This window comes from Pongo abelii, chromosome 14 (assembly GCF_028885655.2).
Source record: "Pongo abelii isolate AG06213 chromosome 14, NHGRI_mPonAbe1-v2.0_pri, whole genome shotgun sequence".
In the NCBI taxonomy this organism is placed as follows: domain Eukaryota; kingdom Metazoa; phylum Chordata; class Mammalia; order Primates; family Hominidae; genus Pongo; species Pongo abelii.
Genome location: NC_071999.2, coordinates 44,451,179 through 44,465,871, shown reverse-complemented (window position 1 = coordinate 44,465,871; position 14,693 = coordinate 44,451,179). Strand labels below are relative to the sequence as shown.

The 14,693-nt window shown below is 38.7% G+C and overlaps 1 protein-coding gene across 1 annotated transcript in view; it reads left to right on the top strand.

Moving 5' to 3' along the window:
* Positions 1-14,693, top strand: part of LHFPL6 (LHFPL tetraspan subfamily member 6) — a 257,329-nt gene that overhangs the window by 126,007 nt on the left and 116,629 nt on the right. The gene's annotated exons all lie outside the window — the stretch shown is intronic.

Here is a 14,693-nt window from a genome sequence, read left to right as displayed (position 1 = left end):
ACTCTGTGTTTAACAAGTTCAATCTAAAATGGGAAAACCACTGATCTACCAAACAAAATCCTTCTTTGAAGAATCAGTTCCACCACTGTTCACCTAGAAGGCCCCCCCCTTCTTCCCATGGGCTTTTAGGGTCTCTCCTCTCTCCTCCCCTTCCTGTTCTTCCAGCCTTGTGTGTTGTGTGAGATGCATCGCTGTCTGCGGTACTTGCCTGCCCCCACCATGGGTCCGTGAGCTCCCTGTGGCCTGGGACATCATCTGACAGCTCCACTTGTCCAGTACTTATCTCAAGGCCTTATTTAAAAAAGCAGAGTTTAATAGATGTTTATAATTTGTTCATTGCCAATTCAGAATTAGTGTGTCATGGCATTACATTAACCTAAGAGTATTTTTTATTTTTTTATTTTTTATTTTTTTATTATTTTTTTTTCTTTTTTCTTTTTATTATTATTATTATTATTATTATTATTATACTTTAGGCTCTATGGTACATGTGCGCAACGTGCAGGTAAGTTACATATGTATACATGTGCCATGCTGGTGCGCTACAAAATGGGAGAAAATTTTCGCAACCTACTCATCTGACAAAGGGCTAATATCCAGAATCTACAATGAACTCAAACAAATTTACAAGAAAAAAACAAACAACCCCATCAAAAAGTGGGCGAAGGACATGAACAGACACTTCTCAAAAGAAGACATTTATGCAGCCAAAAAACACATGAAAAAATGCTCACCATCACTGGCCATCAGAGAAATGCAAATCAAAACCACAATGAGATACCATCTCACACCAGTTAGAATGGCGATCATTAAAAAGTCAGGAAACAACAGGTGCTGGAGAGGATGTGGAGAAATAGGAACACTTTTACACTGTTGGTGGGACTGTAAACTAGTTCAACCCTTGTGGAAGTCAGTGTGGCGATTCCTCAGGGATCTAGAACTAGAAATTCCATTCGACCTAAGAGTATTTTTAAATTAAAGTCATAATGACTTCATAGTTTGACTCTACAAGGGTAAGAAAAAAGGTGAGGAAACATTTTCTCCTTTTAAAAAAGAGATCCTGTTTAAACAGTTGAAGGGAAAAACAATATCACATTTTAAATTATGAACTAAAAGCCAAATATAAATGAAAGTAACTTGTTACCAATTTGTCATGCCAGGTTACCTCCCATGTGAAAAGTGAACATTGACTCAGATCAAAGAAAATGGAAAAATAGAAACATATGAAATTCTCTTCATGAAACTGAAAAATAATTTGTATTGTTATTTTAAACAAACCCATAAAATAGGAAAACTGTATTATTACAACAAGTAGACAATTGGTTCCTTTTCTTTCCAGAGTGATATTGTTTAAACATTTTTTATTACATTTTCACAGACCAGAAGCTACAGAATATTTAATACAGGGTCATAAAAAAGGCATACCCATAAAATATCTGTTAGCAGAGACTTTGTGTCAGAATTCTTTTGGTGTTGCAATTGCAATTTTATTTAGGAAGATAAACCACCCAGCATTGGCCTTGAATCAATGACTGTATTGAATAGTTAGTTACCCTTTTCCCAAACTCTGTCCTAACATATTGGGGACATTTTATGTAATTGGAAATTTACTTGATGGTCATTTATTTCTGGGAGCTTTTTCCTCCTCATTTCTCTTTTTGTTTCTCTAGAGGAGCAGAAAAAGAAATAAATTAGACTTAATGTGTCCTGTAGTCATACAAAAAGAATCCAAACGAGATTCTGTAGTAGCATTGATGGTTTTATTCAGTCTTAGAGTTGCTCTTTGCCAGCACTTCAAGTGGCACATCTAATTATAAACTTGTCTCTGTGAGACCCTGTCATTGGTAACGCAATTGGCCAAGGGTTACTTGTGGCAGATTCATGTAAAGTGACTCAGGTAGGACTTCTGTAGAAACCGAGGGGGACTGTTGTCAGTGTATCTGAAAGAAAGAAGATCTGAGTGTGCTCAATTATGTAAAACCTTATAATCTAACAGGATAAGTAAAATTGGACACATTTATATTGGAAGAAATTAAACTAAGTCTGAATAGCACTGTGGAGGAAAAAAAAATGCCACATCCTTCACCTGAACTACTGCCGGCTTTCACTCTTTCCCTCTGGAGTCCCTAAGGTACCCAGTGATTCCCTGCAAATTTTATAAAATATATCTCAGCATGGCGTATTGGACTAGTAAACACAAAATGTGTTTGTGTGTGTGATCTAGTATCTTCTGTCCTCATTCTGGAATAAATGGGCATTTCTCTGGAGAACTTTGGTTCTTAAAGCACACCTGTTCAAAGGAGTCAGGTGAGGCAGCATCAAAAGGTAGCTGGTGTAGATAGAGAGGACCTGGCCATCTTTAGAACTCTCACTTAAAAGGAGGCCTCCATGGAAACCTGTTTCCTACTCTGCATCTCCACCCTCCAACCCCAGCTTGCATAGCTATCACCTGGTGGTTTGAGGGTTCTGTGAGTGCTCCATTATCCGGAGACACACGCCCCACCTTTGCTTCAGCTGCCTGGTTTACTCTGTAATTGCCACTCACAGTGCAAAGTTATTATTGAAGGGCTCATACATTCAAGGGATTTCAGCTGCAGTTTTGGAAAGGACTATACTAGTGAAGGCCTGTTGTTAATAAAGAGGGGGGCTGGGCGTGGTGGCTCACGCCTGTAATCCCAGCCCTTTGGGAGGCCAAGGCGGGTGGACCACCTGAGGTCAGGAGTTCGAGACTAGCCTGGCCAACCTGGTGAAACCCCATATCTCTAACAAAAATGCAAAAATTAGCTGAGTGTGGTGTCAGGTGCCTGTAATCCCAGCTACTCGGGAGGCTGGGGCAGGAGAATCCCTTGAACCCAGGAGGCGGAGGTTCCAGTGAGCCGAGATCGGGTCATTGCACTCCAGCCTGGGCGACAGGGTGAGACTCTATCACACACACACAAAAATTAATTAAAATGATAAAATACAGAGGGGAAGAAACCTTTCAAATACATTAAGAGGGAAAGTCCCTGCTCTCACAGCTGAACCCGGGCATATTCCCCAGGAAATAAAACAAATAGAAGCTGTATGTTGTTCATCAGCCTTCAGAGCACAAGTCCTGTAACAATGAAGACACCAAGAGAATGAAGGATGCAGATTCACTTCTGTGGACCTCACTTGGTGGACTCATTATAGTTGTCTTCCTTGAAAACATCCAAGGAGAAGAGCCTTTTAGAGAGTGAATGGAAGTGCAACTTGTAAGGGTGCTAGTAAATGAGAAGGGGAAGGCATCCTGCATTGGATGGAAAGGAGTCAGTGATTTTTTACTTGTTACTGTCTGAGTCCTTTCTCCTGTGCAATGGCCGGGTAGTATATATTTGGGAAATGGTATGCACACTCAGCCACAATGAGAAGGTATGTTTCTAAACTACTACGTCTAGGACCAGAGAGGTGAGATGGAAAAAAATGAATGGAGCGCTAGAGGAGCTGAAAGTCTCAGGTTCTGGTCTCTGCTCTGTCACAATTTCCTGTGTAATTTTGGGAATACCTGTCTGGAGTATTTATTTCTTTCCTGTGATAACAGGTAGAAAAGAATAAATGCATTCCATGTATCCTATCCACACCATCTTCTGGAGACAGGATAAGAATCATTTGGTGATTAGTTGTTGAAAAAATGTTAGGGTGAGTTCCTTTTTCGTGAAAAGTAACTTTGGATTTTTCTAGGATAACAATAAATGGGAATGATTATCATGTTTACATGAGGTTAAAGCTTTTTCCTACAAGAATAAATTCAAATGCCATAAAAATGAATTCTAGTTCCTTGGTTAATTTCTCTACAAGGTTGAACATCCTGGTCTCTAATGATACACACGATACATGTGGTACAATACACCTGTATGTACCAATGGATAACATAAAGCCAGTTACAATTCAACTTAGCAACACAGCTATATGTATTCTTGGTAAATCAGTATGTGGGGGTTCAGAAATGAGACTGGGAGACAGAGAGGTATGCAGAGATTCCTTGAGGGATTGGGACCTAATGGCAACCACTTTTACAGAATGTCCTGTTTGGGCTGTGTGTGATTAAAGAAGCTGCCTGCCACAGCAAACGGATCACCCTCTTGTTTCTGCTCTCACTAGGCCTCTGCTTATCGTGGTACCTAAAACATTTTAGGAAATTAATTGATGAATATCTTCCAGGAGAAAATACTGAAGGTCTGAAATAAAGCAATGGCAGTGAGGATGGAAAGGAGGGGACAGACTTCAGTGATGTGCTCAGGGTGGAAAGGTGGAAATGATAGAAATTCATGCCTCCTTTGTCTGATGTAGTTTTCTCTCCTCCTCTGGCCAACGTTCCTGCATCCTTCAGTCTTTCTATATTCAGTGCAGGCATCTTTTCCTCCAACAAACCTTCCTCAGTCTGCTGGGATGCTGCATTAGCTAGCATCCAGCTTCTATTTCTACCATAACTGCATGATGGTTGTTGATTTTCATGGCTGTCTCCCTGGCTGGTCTCTAAATCCTTTCAGACAAAACCCGTCTTCCTCAACTATGTAGTTCATGGTCTTCCTCAACTATGTAGTTCATGGTGCCTAGAAGAGAGATTTGTTCACTGTGGATGTCCACTGAATATTGATTGAGCAAATGCCTGTATATCTGAAGTGGAGAGAGGGAGAAGGGGGTAACCACGGTGATGATGGGCCGCTAATGGAAATGTTTAGTATTCTCCATAACATTAGATAAATTGAAAAGCATTATCTAAAACTTGAGTTACTATTAAACTTGTTTTGAAATCAGTGGGTTTTTTTCACTCAAATTCTTTTAAAAGTTAACTTCCAAATTCAGGAATTTGTTGGACCAAGAATCAGGCTTTTTTCTGTAGTTTTACATGTTTGTCTATGTTATTAACTATTTATTATAAATAACTAATCCATATATCATGGAACATTAATTTATGGGAGTACTCATTCCTTTGCTTAGTAAGTTAGAAGCAGTGTGCATAGATGAAATGCAATACATTACATCCCAAAATAAAATAATTTAAGTGATATAAAAGAAATCATCTTGACTTCTTAAATTTTTTTGTCTGTGTTTATAATTTAAAAAGTTCTCTTTTTAATTTAGCTCTTAGTAGCCAGTGTTTAATTATCATATAAAAACTGGCATATAATAATGATTAGAAAGTTGACAATGTGAAAAAAAAATGAACCAAGAATGAATTGCTAAATGTTATTAAAATAAAATTGAAGCTAATTTTGCTCTAAATTTAACAAGAGCTTTCTTAACAAATTAAACATATTAGATTTGGGTTTTTTTGCACTTCTTTGAACATATCCAGCACAAAATATTATATTTGATAGAGGAGAAATATTGAAGAAGAGTTCCTCTTGACCATTTAGTTTAGCAAAGGTTTTACCAAAAGAATTTTCCATTTTAGCTAGACTATTTTGACTTTCTGTGGCTTATATATATATATATATATATATATATATATATATTTTAAGTGAGTGGAGAAATGAAATGGTTAGCTGGATTATTCAAGCCTCAAATGCTATTTCACTCTAAGTTCTGCAGATACATGTTGCTTCTTGCAGTACTTTCCTGATGTTCCTTCACATCTTCGTCTTTTCCGACACGTAAGTAATTGCTGGTAATTTGAGCCCTCTTGTGCTTTGTCTGTGTCTCTAGTGTAGTAGAGATGCCATCTCAGTGTGATTGTACCTGTCTGCCTCTGGGACTACAACTGGTTGTAATAGCCTTGTAGAAAGAGACAACATGTTGCATTTTCATTTTTTATTTCCCCAGTGCCTTGTACCCAGCAGATGTTCAGCAAATGCTTTGGGAAATTACTCTAATTATCCTTTGATTTTATGTTTCACATTGTTGAGAAGCTCTATGTAGCTTACTTGGTCAATCAAAACCCACAAACATCTACTACAAGTTTATTCCATGAGCCTGTCTGGCCTTCTAAAGACAGAGCTTACTATATGCTCTTGATGACCTTTTTTTCTGATTTATTTTCAGTCCTGAGCACTAACCCATTTGCTTTCCCTCAAGGTGAGCAAGGAAACAGGGCTGTCGTAGGGAGGATTTGGGGGTCATGCCCAGGTGTGGGCAGCCTGATGTAAAGCATCCTGGGAGCTGCCTATATTCCACAGTGGGTGTGAGTGTAATGCCATGAAGAAAGGTATCAGCTGCCTTGAAGGAGGAAAGGAACCAGGGCTATTTGAACTACACTGGTAAAGAGGGAAAGTGCGTGGTGGTGGGCGGTTTGCAGATGGCAGAGGAGAGGGCGGAGATAGAGCTATGAACTGAATGGCCACAAGAATCTCAATCTCAGAAGCATTTTGAACACGAAGTTGCTGGCAGCACACAGTGCCTGTGTTGCAGGGTTACCCATGTGTGAGAGGGGGTGGGGAGGAAAGGAAAATAACCTACTAGGAGGCCAGGAGGCAAAAGTAGAGTGACTTGAAGTACTTTCAGGGCAGCTCTACTGGCAAGAGAGTTAAGAAGTGTCTTGCTTTGGTAACTGGTGTCTTATAGTTAAAATCCTTGTGAATAGGATTATTTTTTCTCCTAAAACAGTTACTGCTATCCTAGGCCTTATACAGTTAGGCTAGCCTGAGGCATGCTAACTTAGTTAAAATATTTCTAGCATTAGAAACAATGCTTTGGAGTTTACTTGATACAGTGTTGCAATTCAAACCTGATACAGGTTTTTTTTTTCTTTTTTTATCATTATTATTATTATTATAGTTATCATCTTAATTTGATAGGCATAGGGGCAAAGGAGGAAGGCTTCCCCTCTGTTTTTTGAAGCTTCCCTGAAAATGATCTTACAATGGGCAGATTAATAGAAAAGGCATACAAACTTATTCAATGTGCACAGGGGAAAAATCACAGGAAAGTGATCACTCAATAACCCAATGGGGTCCAGATGCTTATTTACCCTTCTTCATAGGGAAAGGTGAGATGGGGAGAATATGGCAATTTCAAAAGTAGTAAATAATTTTTAGGGGGAGTGAATGAGCCAAATGTCCAGACAATGGTTAGTAAATAATTCTTTTTGTGCATTAAACAGACAATACTTTGGGACAAAGTTCACCTGGGCCCTAGGTGTGGTGTTTAATTTTTAGTCTCTTCCTCTATAATACGAATTTAATCTTCTCTGATTAATGAAATTTTAGGGAGAGGATCAAAGCTAATTGCATTTCTCATTGGTGGATCTAGTCTCCAGGTAGATAAGGGAACTTCAGAGAACAGCTTCATCCAGTGCTTTTGGAGAGAAAGAATCAGAGACAGGAGCAGGGTTGTTTAGAGAGACCTTGAGGCTGCTTCTTTAATTCAGCATGTCAGAGTGCCATATTTCAGGATATTGTTTGCTGAGCCCCAACACAGGCAAGAGGATTCCTTAACCCTGTGGACTTGTAGACACCTTTCAAAAATTATGAAAGATGAATGTTGAAAATAGTTGGGAGGAAATTCATTCATTCATTCACTCATTCAGCAAATGTGTATGAAATACTTTCCATATGTCAGGCATGGTACTAGAAACACAAATAAGACGTGGCACCCAAACTCAGGAGACTTAGGATTTAGAAGAAAGATGGGAATCATAGGTGAACAAAGGCAGTTAAGGGGAGCAGATGAATAAGGGCAGTTAAGGGGAACAGTAAGATGGAGACACAAAGGAGATGGAAAAGAATAAACTCAGGTTCTCTCTGTGAATTGGAATCATATTTGCTGTAGCTTCTTGTCTAATTTTATCAGAACTTGTCTGTTTTTCTGTTCGCGTGGCACACCCATGTGTTTTATCACTTTGTCACTAAGTAACAAAGATCAATTTATACAAAATAATGTAAGGCTTTATAGAACAAAGCAAATAGATGCATAATGATGGTGTAGAATTTCTATGTTTAGCTCTTATATATTTGACATATACTTACCTGAAGTTACTTAGAAAAACCCACATCAGAAAAACAAATGTAATTTATTCTGCAGTGTCATTTTATGGTAAATGCTTAGGAAATCTGGTTAGAAAAGTGTTTGCCGATGAAGTGCAAAGTCTTCTATATTAATATATCCTCATTTATTCCTTGTTGTATATGGGGATGAGAATGAAGAGCAAGGGCTTTAATTTCTTTTGTAAATGCTATAAAGTGAGAAGATATTTCAAATTACCTAGAGTCACATAATTTGTCATTGGCTGATTAATAGTTCAGACCTGGCCATCTGATTCTAAAGCCAGGGAACTACTAATTGGATCTTTGTACTCTGTGACCTTTGTAAAGTCAAGACCTGTGTAGTAGCCATACTCTTAAGGTGCTTCAAATCTTCTGTACAACATGACAAAGTTTCAATACAGAGACATATTCATCCCTGATTTTCTCGCAACATGCAGCAGTCTTTGCATTGCCCAGGGCATAATCAATATTTTTCAACTTGAATTCATGCTGATGTCAAGTGGAGGTGAATCTAAATTGGGAGATATTCCTCTTCCCCTCTTGGCTCATTGTGCCTTAGTGTTCCATTTTTCTCTACCTGGGAGTATCTAGAATTATGTGGCAATATTGAGAGAACCTTAGAAAAATCAATCAAACAAACAAACTCAGATCCAAACATTTAGGCTGAACGTTTTTAAGATTTACTAAATCATGTCTCCAAATCTCTTCTTCTAGTGAAAGATAGCTGAAGAATAGACCGAAGTGGCTGTTCTCCCATGAAGGGGAGCCCACTGTACTCCAAAGGCTGGCATTCAAGAAGGGAGTGATTTTCCAAGAGCGCAGGGCTCCAGGGAAGACCATGAACATTCTACCCAGTAGTGCCACACTTAGGATCGCAGTCACAGTATGGTGGAGGAAGCCGCCACCCATCCTCTCTAGTTCGGTCTTCTGAGTGGTGCAAGGAAATCTTCCAGACATACACCTTGCTAGGTCATTGCTAGCTGCTGCTAGACTCTTTTGTGGTGAAAGGAACTCTCTCTCACCATGCAGCTGCCTCCTTTCTTTTTCTTCATGTTAATTCAAAGCCAGGATCCTTATAACGTGCTACCTCTGTTCTGCGAGGCCACCCTGAAATTCTACCCCTGTAAACCATGTGGGATGGACTTGAGACTTCTTTTTCCTGCAGATGAACATTTCAAATATTTTCAGACAAGATGATTAAGTCATTTTCCAGTTTGCCTTTTCCAGACAAGCAGCCCTAGTTACATAACATGCCCAACTCTGAATGCTTCCCCTTGGAATTGGGTGCCTGGCACTGCGGGTGGCAGTTTGGTGGGATATGATCTGAAGACGGTGGGAGTCTGATTTTTAAACCTAAAATTGCGTTAACTGAATAGTCGTAATTTGAAATGTCTGAATATATTGGAAAAGTAGTTCCTAAATTCGGGGAATGAGTTATTTGGAGGTCACAGAGACAGGCAAGAGCCTAGAATTTTTTAGCTCTAACTCCTATTCTGTCCAGGAGTCACCTTGCTGAATGTCTTGTTAATGATAGGTTGGCATGCCACTAGCAGTCTCAGTCACTCTAGAAATTAGTATTGGGAAAGCCATTTTAACACTTCAAAAGAAAAGTGATTACAGAATATTATTATTTTAAGGCTACAATCGATAAGCTGGTGGGCATTTTCTCTTTGTGGTTTCTGATTTCTCTGAAATCCCATGAGAATAAAGAATCTCTCAGGTGATCAAGTCTTCAATTTTTTCTTTATTGCCATAGCAACTAAGTCTGTTTTTACTGCTCAAGTTAGTTAATCAATTGTGGTCTCTGATTTATGCTGTTTGACAGCTGCCATCCCTGAAGATTACTGGCTCTTTGTTCTTCTTTGGCTAATAAGTGCCCCTATTAGAAGACAGTATTCCCAGACATAATATACACTGAATTATCTGAAGGACTCCTTCAGTATGTGAGTCTGAGATTTCATTGCAGTATAATTAACTTGAATAACAGTTAAGGCCATGCTTTCCCCCGTTGTATGTTATTGATTAAGAAGTGAAACAAGTACACAATTCCCAGTTCTCTGGAATAGGTCATATACTTTATTTCTGTAGTAACCAAATATTCAAAATGCAAGTCAAGACATTAGGTCAGACAAAAAAAAAAAAAAAAAAAAAAGACTGTGCTTTTTCCCCCAATAGTTAAATTTGTCTACATTGAGTTTTTCAAATCTTATAAAAATAAAAGTATATTTAGCTACACTGTTAGTTAATAGACTTCATGGAATAGAATAAAAGAACTGTGGATTTGAGCTTCTCTATATTTTTTGTAGTGGACTGGTATTAAATATGTTTTTTACATGTGTTCTCTCATAGAGAGTTAACTACTGTGGTTCATTCCAAATTCCATCTTAATGGTCTTTAGTAACTATTCATTTTATGGATTTATCTTCAGTTTCATTTGATTTCTTTCTCTGTTTAGCTGTTTTCACTTTGTTGGTCTAGGTCAAATGTGAAATGATTATCCTTTGCTGTTTTATATAGGATCTATTTCCATCAGCTCATCAATTTATTGATTTGTATCAAAATTATCATTGGAAAGATTTAATTGGCCCCCAAATATCACTTCTAGTATTATATAATCCACCCATCCTCATGGAGTTTCTATGCTGTACTGAAGACTTTTTTAACGCATCACTCTTTTGAGTCCTAATTCATGGACTGTTTAATTGCTGAGCTTATGAAAAAGAAATGTAAGTCACAGACCTACTTGAAAACTCACATTTTTGAGTACCTCCTTAGTTTACAGTACCCTCTGTGCCTTGCGTATTTTACTTATGTAGAATGTATGAGTTATGGCTCCAAATTTCAATTCTGGCATAGCCTTGTCAACAGCAACACAAGGGCTACCTCTGTATAATAAGGGCCTTCATTTCTAATCAGCATCAGTATATTAGGTTTGCTCAATTTGCATATCTAGAAACCTATAGTGAGGTGGGCAGGAATAGCAGACTGTCTGCGGTGTGTCATATTTGCAGTCTACAAATCAGGGCTTGTTAACTTGCGTGCAACCAATTATAGCATGAGTGTGCTGCAACATAATCCTCAGTAAATCAATTACTGCAAGAGAATTCCCCACTATAAAGAATGAAAACTATGAGGTTTCATACCTCCCTGCCCTTTTCTCTCCTAACTTGCCTAATTGAAAGTCTGTGGCTGAAATATTCAGACTTTTCTCATCCAACTGTAGAGCCTCTACACCTACAGTGGGACTCATGGACTGTCGGAGGCACCTACCTGGAGATTAAGGTACTATGACCTTCACCCCTACCTCAAATAAATCTTTGTATGCAAGATATGCGTTAATAGGAAAGTTTGAATAGATTATTTTATATTGGATATTCTTTTGTTATGCTGAATAGTTTTATAATCAATATTATTCTTCTAAGACTACCACTGATCAGTTTTTAATAATTATATAAAAACTAGTAGAATAAACACAATAAGATTCACTATAGATTTTGGCTGTACCTTTCTCCACCTCAGTTTTCACAGTGTATAAATTAACAATGAACAAAATGGTTTCATGATTGGGGAGAAGTTGTAGGGTTGATGCTAGGGGAAATTGAGTCATACAGCGTTGAAATAATTTGACCAGACTCATACCAAACATGTAAATGAAGGGAGGGCCATGAGCATTTGCTAGTTGATTCTGTACTGTTGCCATGGCCCAGAATCTTTCCAACCGTCTTTCAATCTGGGCTGGCAATAGTGATGAAGCCCATTTCCTGTCTCTGCCAGAGATCACCTTATGGGTGAGGTACAGGAAGACTACAGCCATGTGGTTCCCTCAGGATGCTGGTTTTTCTTGGGAGCTACTTTTCTTTCATGAACATGTTGATGGCACCCTCATTGGAGAACTGGAGAGCATGAGTTTGTATGATTACAGCCTGGTTTGACTAAGCCTTTTCCTTGAAGTTAACCATGCTAGCACCCCCAACCCCATACTGAAGAATGAATCCAAGCTTCTCAGGGGCAATTTTCACCTTGTTCCCACAAAACTTAAATTCCTGAGGCTTTTTGAGAGTCACAATAATATAGGAAAGGACATCACTGGATCTTGGAATCACGCAGACTTGAATTTGATTCTTGCCTCTGCCATCTACTGCTATGGACTTGCCTGGCTTTGTTTTCTTATCTGTAAAACAGAGACAGGAATGTCCACTGCCCACTTCACAGAGTGAGAGGGTAATGAATAGCACGTAGCCTGGTCTGTGGCATTTATTTGTTGCTTAATACAGGTTTGTGTACTTTCCTTAAAAGCCCTTGAATGATATATAACTTTATAGGGATAGGATAACAGAGTTTGGACATATTTGTAGAAGGAAATGACTTTAAACATCTTGACAATTATGTGAGTGAGAGATTATTTGCAGTTTGCTAACATTTCCAAAAGCTGTGGTGTGTGAGATACAGTAACACACACATTTTTTTTTAAAAGGCAACCAAAGCAAAGGAATTTTAACTAACTGTAGTCTATCAAGGCAGCATGGTTTTGAAGGAGCAAGGCGTGGCTGTAACAATTATCGTGGTGACATTTTGATAAATAAATCCTTAGTGGGGAGTGTTTCTGAGGGTTGAGCTGCCTCTTCTTCTTCTAAGGGTGGTGTTAGCAGTGTCATCCCCAGCCTTTCTGAAGACAGACCTAATAAGAGAAAGGGAATTAGTTGCCAAGTGTCTGCTCTGTCCATAAAGAGTTAGAGAATTTGTAGTTCAGTGAGAGGAGACTGGAACCTGTCGGAGGCAGGAGACCCAGTATAGTCAGCCCCACCTCTGCTAAGCACTGCCCCAAGATGAGAGCTGACTTTGAAACATTCCCAGATGACAGACTCAGCCACAGGGCAATTTTTTAAAAGTGAATCCTAGTCTACTGTTCTGTCTTTGTTGTGAGAGATTTCTAACCCTAAAGAATTCAGGAATTAAAAAAAATAGTGATAGTTGATGACATGGCAAATGCCTGAAGTAGGCTCATATTTAGAGAAGAAGAAATTCCAATGGGATGTACCAATGTATGCTGGGCTGAGACTGTTTAATGCAAATACTTCAGCAGCAGGTTTCTGGGTAGATTTTTATTTTGACTTTCCCAGCTGTCCCTTCACCTTCACCCTTTTTGGTTCCCTTCCCCAGGTATAACTAGTTAAAGGTCATGTTTTTTTTCCTTTTGGGCATAGACTAGCCTTAGCATCTCTGAATATAAATCATCTTTGATAATGTCTCAGCTGTCAGGACAAACTTGCTTAAGGGGTGATGATTTGTGATGATGTTAAAGTTCTCCAGTTTGTCTGTGGACTATGGAACTAGATTCCTCCCCTACCTGCCCTTGTGAATGTAGTGCTAAACATTATACAGATAGTGCTTATACACTGCCGGTGGGAATGGAAATTAGTTCAGCCACTGTGGAAAGCAGTTTGGAGATTTCTCAAAGAACTTGAAACAGAATTACCATTTGACCCAGCAATCCCATTACTGCGTATATACCCAAAGGAATATAAATCATTCTACTAAAAAGACACATGCACACGTGTGTTCATCACAGTACTATTCACACTAGCAAAGACATGGAATCAACCTAAATGCCCATCAGTGGTACCCTAGATAAAGAAAATGTGGTACATATACACCACGGACTCCTATGCAGCCATAAAAATGACAAGATCATGTTCTTTGTAGCAACATGGATGGACCTGGAGGCCATCATCCTAAGTGAATTAATGCAAGAACAGAAAAACCAAATACTGCATGTTCTCCCCTCTAAGTGAGAGCTAAACATTGAGTAAACATGGACACAGAGAGGGGAACAATAGACACTTAGGCCTACTTGAGGGTGGAGGGTAGTAGGAGGGTGAGGATTGAAAAACTACCTATCAGGTATTATTCTTATCACCTGGGTCACAAAATAATCTGTATACCAAACTCCCATGACACGTAATTTACCCATGTAACAAACCTGCACATGCACCCCCTGAACCTAAAATAAAAGTTGGAAAGGAAAAAAAGAAAAAAACACGCACGGATGAAAGGACGTCTTGTTTTAAAGCACTGGCAGAAACACAGAGCAAGTCTTTTCTCCCTATTAGTATTTTCAAAGAGCAAATGAAATGTCTGCTTCAAGGGAGCTAGTTAACTCCTACATAGAGCATCTGTTAGGAGTTCAAGTCATTAAGGAGCATGACTCTCAAAATAGCCAACACTGTTTGCGTTTGTTTTGCCATCAAATACTGTTTATTAAGTATGCACACATGTTCTGGGTTCTGTACCAAGTAACTTGAAAGAACCCACTATTTCTCTTGAAGAAATCATAATTCAGAATTGCTAAGAAGGGGATGCTGTGAATCCTGGGCCAGCTGCTTGTTTGGGTTGTTTTCTGTTCTCTTATAAGCTTAGACCAATGCTCAGGTTGTGTCAAAAGCACCTTTAATAGTGCCACCATAATTAACCATTTCCACCTTGGTTCTTGTTGTGTTGCCTCTTGAGACTAAGGAAATGATTGGAGTTCTTATTGAGTAATTTGATCAGAGCTCTTTTAATTATCTTACTTTAGGTAATAAACCATTGTATTCTTGAACCTTAACTTGTATTAAGGTGGATGTGAGCTTTGCTCTTTCTTGAGCCTGTCGTGTTTTATGGGTTGTATCAAGTAAACTACTAAGCATCCTATGGTGTGAGCTTTTTGGTTGAAACACTTGCTAATTTGTAGAGATCAATTAGTCATAGCAT